We start from the raw sequence: 10,124 nt of genomic DNA, 5'->3' as shown, positions 1-10,124 counted from the left end.
TTCTTTGAGGTTTAACGGCAGTTGGCATCCAATTTATTGCATTACCGCCACCTACTAGACTGGAGTACAACTCCCTCACACTTTGCTTGCTAGATAAAATGTAATAAATACCCTACTATCTAACACTACACTCACTAATTTCAAAATTATATAAAATAAAATGAACACCACCCTACTCCACTAATTAATGTATTTATTCCTACCTCATGTCATCATCCTGAAAGGATGGGACATCACCACTTAACACATCCTGTAACTCTTCTGATGTCTAGTCTTGCACACCCAAATACCTCCCTGCAGCTACCACCACAATCTCAATTTTCTGCGACTTCCATTCCTGCCGTACAGTTGATAACCACTGCTATAAATGCTAAAAGTCCAGTCTTACTGAACTTTATATCACTTTTTTTGGCTTATCCCACTGTACTGGTATATCTCCACTACTCTCACTACTCATGCCCTTCTGCACACTTCTCACACCTAGGAACCTCCCTCCTACACACTGCTGCCACATGCCCATAAGCTTGACATCTGTAATATGGTAATGTATTCGGCACATACGCTCGTACAGGATTACATACAGTTGAAGTCGGAAGTTTACATACACTTAGGTTGGAGTCATTAAAACTCGTTTTTCAATCACTCCACAAATGTCTTGTTAACAAACTATAGTTAGTGGCAAATCAGTTATGACATCTACTTTGTGCATGACAGAAGTCATTTTTCCAACAATTGTTTACAGAGATTATTTCACTTATAATTCACTGTATCACAATTCCAGTGGGTCAGAAGTTTACATACACTAAGTTGACTGTGCCTTTAAACAGTTGGAAAATTCCAGAAAATTATGTCATGGCTTTGTGCACAGGTGCATTGTCAGGAAAGGGCCTTGCCCAAACCACAAAGTTGGAAGCACAGAATCATCTAGAATTTAATTGTATCCTGTAGCGTTAAGATTTCCCTTCACTGGAACTAAGGGGCCTAGCCCAAACCATGAAAAACCATTATTAAAGACCATTATTCCTCCTCTACCAAACTTTACAGTTGGGACTATGCATTGGGGCGTTTCCAATGCTCCAGAGTCCAATGGCGGTAAGCTTTACAACACTCCAGACGATGCTTGGCATTGCACATGGTGAACTTAGGCTTGTGGGCAGCCATGGAAACCCATTTCATTAAGCTCCTGACAGTTATTGTGCTGATGTTGGTTCCAGAGGCCGTTTGGAACTCTGTAATGAGTGTCACAACCGAGGACAGATGATTTTTACGCGCTTCAGCCCCCGGCAGTACCGTTCTGTGAGCTTGTGTGGCCTACCCCTTTGTGGCTGAGCCGTTGTTGCTCCTAGACATTTACAAATTTCTGCCCTGCTAGAGCTGCCCTGGTCAAAGTTGACCGGAGCAGCTCTAGCAGGGAATAAATTTGACAGCTCTAGCAGGGCATAAATTTGACTTACTGACTTGTTGGAAAGGTGGCAACATATTACGGTGCCATGTTGAAAGTCACTGAGCTCTTCAGTAAGGCCATTCTACTGCCAATGTTTGTCTATATAGATTGCATGGCTGTGTGCTCGATTTTTATACAACTGTCATCAACGGGTGTGGCTGAAATAGCCGAATCCACTAATTTGAAGGGGGTGTCCACATACATTATACTGTATATACAAAAGTGAGTTAGCCTGCCCCAGAGGAGATTAGTTCCGAATCATTCCTTGCCATAGAAATGTACCTGGTTAAAAGGTGAGCCATTTTCGTATAACCAGTTATCCCAAGTTGAACTTAGAGTTGACCAAAGTTACCTCGCTAACTCCTCAAATCTGTTCATCAATAACTATTCCCTGAGCATCCTGCCAGAGGTGGCTCATACAGACCAATTCTCTTATTGACTGGGCTTTGAGGCCACCATTTACTGGACAGGATTTGACGGGTGAGACCCCCACCATTTCATATTGCTGAAATTTGTGTACATTCAAAAAATGTATTAGTAAAGGGGTTCAACCTTTTTTGGTTACTGTACTCCTAATCTATCCCCTACCACATTTGCTCTGCCTGTAGTACCGCCTAAGTAACCCCTCATGTGAATTTTACCAGTAGGTGTATGTTCTTATGAGTCTTCCCATATACCCCAGGTTGAGAATCACTGTGTTAGTACACAGTACATATCGAGGCAATGTGTACAATATATTTCAGAACTTTTAATTGATTCCTGCTTATGTTTTTTCCTGCTCACTTCTATTCATTACAGTGTGAAGTATGTGTGTGCTGAGGATAACAGATGGCTATTACTCCTGTTCATTGGACATACAGTGGGGTGGAACAAGTATTTGATACACTGCCGATTCTGCAGGTTTTCCTACTTACAAAGCATGTAGAGGTCTGTCATTTTTATCATAGGTACACTTCAACTGAGAGACAGAATCTAAAACAAAAATCCAGAAAATCACATTGTATGATTTGCATTTTATTGCATGACATAAGTATTTGATACATCAGAAAAGCAGAACTTAATATTTGGTACAGAAACCTTTGTTTGCAATTACAGAGATCATACGTTTCCTGTAGTTCTTGACCAGGTTTGCACACACTGCAGCAGGGATTTTGGCCCACTCCTCCATACAGACCTACTCCAGATCCTTCAGGTTTCGGGGCTGTCGCTGGGCAATAGGGACTTTCAGCTCCCTCCAAAGATTTTCTATTGGGTTCAGGTCTGGAGACTGGCTAGGCCATTCCAGGACCTTGAGATGCTTCTTACGGAGCCACTCCTTAGTTGCCCTGGCTGTGTTTCAGGTCGTTGTCATGCTGGAAGACCCAGCCACGACCCATCTTCAATGCTCTTACTGAGGGAAGGAGGTTGTTGGCCAAGATCACGCCCTGATACCCAATAAAAAGAGGGCCCTTACAGCCTCCCGTTCTTCATTTCAGCATATACCATGGATATTCATACAACATACCAGGCCCCCGATACGTCATGGGGGCCAGACCCTAAGGACTCTATGCCTCGCAGCCCACCATTCTACTCACCCCAGGCATGACCCACGACACCCCCTACATGTACACATCCTGAGGATGTGTTTTATGGGGTGGTCAGTACTATTTTTGTGAACACCATCAAGTCCTCTGTAGCCACACTTTTAGACAGGGTGATTGGAGAGTATATAAGAGAGAAATGCATTGGTTGTGAGTACAATCACCCCAGCCAGCGCCGTCATCCGTGCCTATACGAGCCCCCAAGATACTACTTCTTCAACCATTTTGAGGAGCTGGTGAAAAGACTGTGGTCCTGCAGGTTCATACCTTCGCTGGCCAGAGCCCTGGAGTCAATGGGTCTTGTGCCGTCTATTCCCAGAGTTTACGGGGTAACCGAGGCTTTCCTACATGAACTGAAGTAGGCGATCTACATCCACGAGAAACTCAAAGAAATCCGACACACCCTGGTGGATGACAACACATACAGGGAAGCTGTGATGGCTGATGTGATGACTTTCTGGCTCAATAAACCCCAAGAGACCGAGTGACAATACATATTTGTTATTTAGATGTAAAGCAATTGGCAACTATATGCATACGATGTTAGAGAGAATAAATACATTTGTTATGCATCAAATGATTGAATATAAAGTGAACACACAACACACAATGCCTGGGCTAATGTAGAGCGTGTGCTAAAAATGGAGCAAATCATCAATCATGTACGACATGCGGGCGAGAGTCTACAATGGACACAACTGGTATCCCGTCTTGTGGATGATTCTGAAGAACTAGAAACAACCTTGTCTAAGATTTTACTTTATTTGTTTGAAACCCCATTTAATTGTAACATGTATCATATTTGTTGTTTATATACTTATATAGCGGATGTGTGTGTTTTAAAAATTCAGCGACACAAGCCTGTAAATCTAAACCAAATATACAGGGTGTTGCATGCTGGGATCGTTGAGAAAACGGGGACAAGTATCCTGCAACGAATCCTGAATTGTCTGTATACGTAATACTTGATGTTTGCAGAAAATAAACATTCTAAAATGAAAATGAAATGTTGTCGTTATTTGAAAGTGGCTCATTAACGTTATTGTACCTCAGAGAGGCAAGAAGGATGGCGGAGCAGATGTTGAAAAACATTTATTATAATCCCTCTAATCCTGGGTCTTATGGGGGTAAGGAGCGTTTACAGAGAGCTATAGCCGAAGAAACAGGTAGCCGGTTAAGCGCTGCTAAAGTGAATGAGTGGTTATCAGAGCAGGATGCTCATTCTCTACATAAACCTGTACGAAAACAATTTCCAAGAAAGAGTTTTTTCTATTCATCCCTTGTCCCAATTTCAGGCGGATCTATGTGACATGTAGGCCCTTGCAGATAAAAATGATGGAAATCACTACATGCTAACGGTTATAGATTTTTTTCTCTAAAAAAGCATTTGTAAGTGTCTTAAAAAATAAGAGTGGTGCAGAGGTGACCCGGGCCTTTGACTCTATCTTGAAGGAAGGAGGAGCCCCCAAGAAAGTGCAGACTGATGGCAGAAAATAATTGTTTAATAATACTTTCGCTAGGCTCGTCATCTTTTAAAGGGTCAGGTATGGAAAGCGTTAAATGGTTGGTCTCTCCCTCACTGTGTTTCACCAAGGCCAAATACCTTTGCAAGAGGTTTGTGTATTTTTGGACCTTATCATAGGGGTTCAATCCTTTTCGGGTCAAAATATCCTTCATGGCCGTATCCAAATCATTTCCCGCTTTTTGTCTGATATTTTCAGGACCCTGCAAGTCTATCCAACTCTTGTTGTGGCACCAGATACATTTTGTTGGCCATCACACTCTGTGTTCAACCCCCACGTCTGGCAGCAATAAGGCTGGGGATGAAGGGCACGGCTATACTTAGTAAAGGTAGAAGAAAGCATACAACAGTCTGGGGGTTATGTATTTTCTTTTGAAGACGGGCCCTTTTATTGCCAAAGAGTTTGATCCCGGTCTTTTGTCTCTTTATTTTTTTCAATTGGGTCAGGGTGAGTGGAATGCGTCCTTTGAGAAGATTCAAAGCAATCTCACATAGGGATAATATGAGATCTGAAGAACAGTGACCCAAGATGGCCTTCCGTTCATTAGCTGTAGCTCCACTAGGCTTCTCAAGAGGGGCAGGTTTCTTTTTAAACGCAGAGACATAGCGATTACTTTTTAGGAATGTACGCAGCCGGCCACTCCCATGGTAACAGACCGGTTCGTAGCCTCAGGTGTTCTGGAGTATTTGCTTTTAAAATCCACGATTAAATAATAAAATAGCGCTTTGGTAGCATCCTCATAGCTCTCCATTAAGTAGGATTTCCTTCCTGGGTACATCTGCTGAGCTAGAGTGTTAATTTGTAGTTTGTCTTTTTGAACAAAACCATTTAATTGGCGTTCAAACTAATGGTACAACTATTTTTACCTTGGTGAAACACATTCTGCACCAAGTAAAGCACGGACAGGTTTCTATGATGAGTATATTGGGTAAAAGCTTGTGCAATTTCGGGATGTTCGCTACCTGCAAATAGCATAATGTCCAAAACCAGCAGATTGTTTTTATGAGGAGGGAGAAGTTCATCATCAGACAGGGATTCAGGTATTCCTTCAACAAACTTGATTTTTATTTTCTTCAACAATTCATCATACAAAGGTTGATAACACGAATAACACCACACAACATTATCTGGCTTTTGAGATATCACATGTTCAGAATTCTCTAAAATACTTTTTACAAAACAAGTTTTACCACTATTAGAAGGCCCTGCGATTAAGGCCGAAAATGGTAGTTGCAACCGGGGGTCAAAACCTTCTACAGCAGTCATTATATCTTAAGCTTTAAGACACACTGGGACTTGTAGCACAAGTCAGTAGCCAAAGGACAATGTGGTCCCGTCAGGCAAAAGCAGTCTCTTGTCATAGACTACCCTGAAACTTTTAGTAAGTGGGGCATTCCTTAGATGGAAGCACTTTTTATCCCTAACAATTTTTTTGTAGGAGCTCAATCTCCAAGTCACTATTCCGGTCGTTTATGAACCCCTTGACCAATAGTGTGATTGATTCCAAGTTTTCATGCGGAGCATTTGCATAGTTTTGAGTCACGCCTTTGGCTTTCAACACCACGTGATTGTCTTTAGTCCTAAAAGCATAGCATTTGAGACCACAGGAGGACCATTCTGTGACATGGTCACCATCTTCGAGTTCACTCGTTAAACCACCCAGATAGTTGCTAAGTGGGGAGTTCCAATCACCCTGTTTGCTTATATAGACCACAGAGTCTGTGTCGTGGTAAAGAACCCGCCTCTGAAGCTGCTCCATGAGGGTGTACAGTTCAAGTTGGCCATAGGCCGTGGTAAATGCTGCAAGAAACATTTACATTACCCGGGGGTAGAACCCACTTCTTGTTACGCCTCCATTGCACCAGGGCAATGTCTTGACTCAAGAATGAAAAATGTGAAATTTTGTATTGGTCCGAAAAAACAAATTCCCAAAATTCTTCGGGGTCTTTAATGATCAACGTTGTTAGCATATTGCATAATCTGCAAAAGCTTGCCCCAAAGCGAGTTCAAGTACAATTGACACATTTTTTGGGGTTTTGTTGACCTCTATTCTGTCAGGGTCAAGAAGTATGCCTTCTCTGTCGTGATAGTCTTGAATGTACCTGTCTTTGCTCTCTTGATCTGTGACCGAAACAGGAAAGCCTGAAGCCATTTGCTTGCATCTCAAGAAGGTCTTGATGTACTCTTTAAAAAGACTGTCTGATTTCCTGGAAAAGTTCCACACTTCAAAGATTTTGGCCACACGATACCCCATCTCTAGAGCCTTAGAGAATTCAACTGTGACCCATACACCTGTCAGGGCTCTTTCTTGATCCGAGTGATCACAAGGGTTTCCTGGTTGTTGTTTTCACTGCAGGTGCGACACTTGTAAGGCAACACTGGTATAAACAAACCCCTAGGAGAGTTGATTTGATCAGACCAAAATAGTTTTGGGGTAAGTCAAAGTCGCAGTGAATAATTTCAGGATGCCCCATAGGATAGCATGAGGAACTCATTACATGAGGATAAAGGGATGTAAAATCTACATATCCTATTTTCTCGTCAGGTTGCGCTACATACCTCAATGTCAAAGCATTGGTACGGCCTCCATACAAGGCCTGTCGTGGTTCCAAGGGTTCTGGTGTGTCAAAAGCTGGAAAGGAAGGCTTGAACATGAGGATCAGACTTTTTGAGTGCGGTCCACTCATGCTCCCACATCACATTCACTTTTAACCCGTAAGTAGCCTGTAAAGAATCAAATTTGTCTTGACACTCTTGGTACATTTCCCCAAAATTATTTTGGGTTAGGACACATGGCCTGGGGCACAAAGCAAGATTTACAACCATGGAAGAAACAACCGGTGTACTCAAACACGGTCAATCTGTGTGTATCCATCTACATGATAAGACCCACACGCCTTCTCATCCCTATTCAAAGCATGTTGAATAAAAATGTCTTTATCCTGTGCCAAGTACTCCAACCATTGAATGGACCCACTAGAGTAGGACTTGAATTGGCGTCGGTAGTTGTCAGGCGAGGGGATAGCTATAGATGCTGTAGGTAGAAAGTGTGTACGATAGGTTTTCATGCATGCCGATGCAATAGTTGTACAACTCCAGGGGTTAATGCCTGCATCTTTGATGACCTCTTCTCTGAATCTGAGGCATCCTTCACGAAGTATAACCCCATCATTGTCACAGTATGATTCCATCTCTTTATGGAAATCAGAGGTGCTATGTCTTTTTTTTAATTTTTTTTAATTTCACCTTTATTTAACCAGGTAGGCAAGTTGAGAACAAGTTCTCATTTACAATTGCGACCTGGCCAAGATAAAGCAAAGCAGTTCGACACATACAACGACACAGAGTTACACATGGAGTAAAACAAACATACAGTCAATAATACAGTATAAACAAGTCTATATACGATGTGAGCAAATGAGGTGAGATAAGGGAGGTAAAGGCAAAAAGGCCATGGTGGCAAAGTAAATACAATATAGCAAGTAAAACACTGGAATGGTAGATTTGCAATGGGAGAATGTGCAAAGTAGAAATAAAAATAATGGGGGTGCAAAGGACCAAAATAAATTAATTAATTAAATACAGTAGGGAAAGAGGTAGTTGTTTGGGCTAAATTATAGGTGGGCTATGTACAGGTGCAGTAATCTGTGAGCTGCTCTGACAGTTGGTGCTTAAAGCTAGTGAGGGAGATAAGTGTTTCCAGTTTCAGAGATTTTTGTAGTTCGTTCCAGTCATTGGCAGCAGAGAACTGGAAGGAGAGGCGGCCAAAGAAAGAATTGGTTTTGGGGGTGACTAGAGAGATATACCTGCTGGAGCGTGTGCTACAGGTGGGAGATGCAATGGTGACCAGCGAGCTGAGATAAGGGGGGACTTTACCTAGCAGGGTCTTGTAGATGACATGGAGCCAGTGGGTTTGGCGACGAGTATGAAGCGAGGGCCAGCCAACGAGAGCGTACAGGTCGCAATGGTGGGTAGTATATGGGGCTTTGGTGACAAAACGGATTGCACTGTGATAGACTGCATCCAATTTGTTGAGTAGGGTATTGGAGGCTATTTTGTAAATGACATCGCCAAAGTCGAGGATTGGTAGGATGGTCCGTTTTACAAGGGTCTGTTTGGCAGCATGAGTGAAGGATGCTTTGTTGCGAAATAGGAAGCCAATTCTAGATTTAACTTTGGATTGGAGATGTTTGATATGGGTCTGGAAGGAGAGTTTACAGTCTAACCTAGACACCTAAGTATTTGTAGTTGTCCACGTAAGTCAGAGCCGACCAGAGTAGTAATGTTGGACAGGCGGGTAGGTACAGGTAGCGATCGGTTGAAGAGCATGCATTTAGTTTTACTTGTATTTAAGAGCAATTGGAGGCCACGGAAGGAGAGTTGTATGGCATTGAAGCTTGCCTGGAGGGTTGTTAACACAGTGTCCAAAGAAGGGCCAGAAGTATACAGAATGGTGTCGTCTGCGTAGAGGTGGATCAGAGACTCACCAGCAGCAAGAGCGACCTCATTGATGTATACAGAGAAGAGAGTCGGTCCAAGAATTGAACCCTGTGGCACCCCCATAGAGACTGCCAGAGGTCCGGACAGCAGACCCTCCGATTTGACACACTGAACTCTATCAGAGAAGTAGTTGGTGAACCAGGCGAGGCAATCATTTGAGAAACCAAGGCTGTCGAGTCTGCCGATGAGGATGTGGTGATTGACAGAGTCGAAAGCCTACGGCTGCACAGTAATGCGATGGCAGATCAATGAATACGGCTGCACAGTAATGTTTCTTATCAATGGCGGTTAAGATATCATGGCAACAATTTTGGCAGATAATTTTAGAAAGAAAGGGTCCAGATTGTCTAGCCCGGCTGATTTGTAGGGGTCCAGATTTTGCAGCTCATTCAGAACATCAGCTGAGCAGATTTGGGAGAAGGAGAAATGGGGAAGGCTTGGGCGAGTTGTTGTGGGGGGTGCAGTGCTGTTGACCGGGGTAGGAGTAGCCAGGTGGAAAGCATGGCCAGCCGTAGAAAAATGCTTATTGAAATTCTCAATTATGGTGGATTTATCAGTGGTGACAGTGTTTCCTATCTTCAGTGCAGTGGGCAGCTGGGAGGAGGGGTTCTTATTCTCCATGGACTTTACAGTGTCCCAGAACTTTTTTGAGTTAGTGTTGCAGGAAGCAAATTTCTGCTTGAAAAAGCTAGCCTTGGCTTTTCTAACTGCCTGTGTATAATGGTTTCTAGCTTCCCTGAACAGCTGCATATCACGGGGGCTGTTCGATGCTAATGCAGAACGCCATAGGATGTTTTTGTGTTGGTTAAGGGCAGTCAGGTCTGGGGAGAACCAAGGGCTATATCTATTCCTGGTTCTAAATTTCTAGAATGGGGCATGTTTATTTAAGATGGTTAGGAAGGCATTTAAAAAAAATATCCAGTCATCCTCTACTGACGGGATGAGATCAATATCCTTCCAGGATACCCCGGCCAGGTCGATTAGAAAGGCCTGCTCGCTGAAGTGTTTCAGGGAGCGTTTTACAGTGATGAGTGGAGGTCGTTTGACCGCTGACCCATTACGGATGCAGGCAATGAG

Source organism: Oncorhynchus clarkii, chromosome 20 (assembly GCF_045791955.1).
Source record: "Oncorhynchus clarkii lewisi isolate Uvic-CL-2024 chromosome 20, UVic_Ocla_1.0, whole genome shotgun sequence".
In the NCBI taxonomy this organism is placed as follows: Eukaryota; Metazoa; Chordata; class Actinopteri; order Salmoniformes; family Salmonidae; genus Oncorhynchus; species Oncorhynchus clarkii.
The sequence above is the reverse complement of the archived record's forward strand: the minus strand, read 5'-3'. Positions refer to the sequence as shown.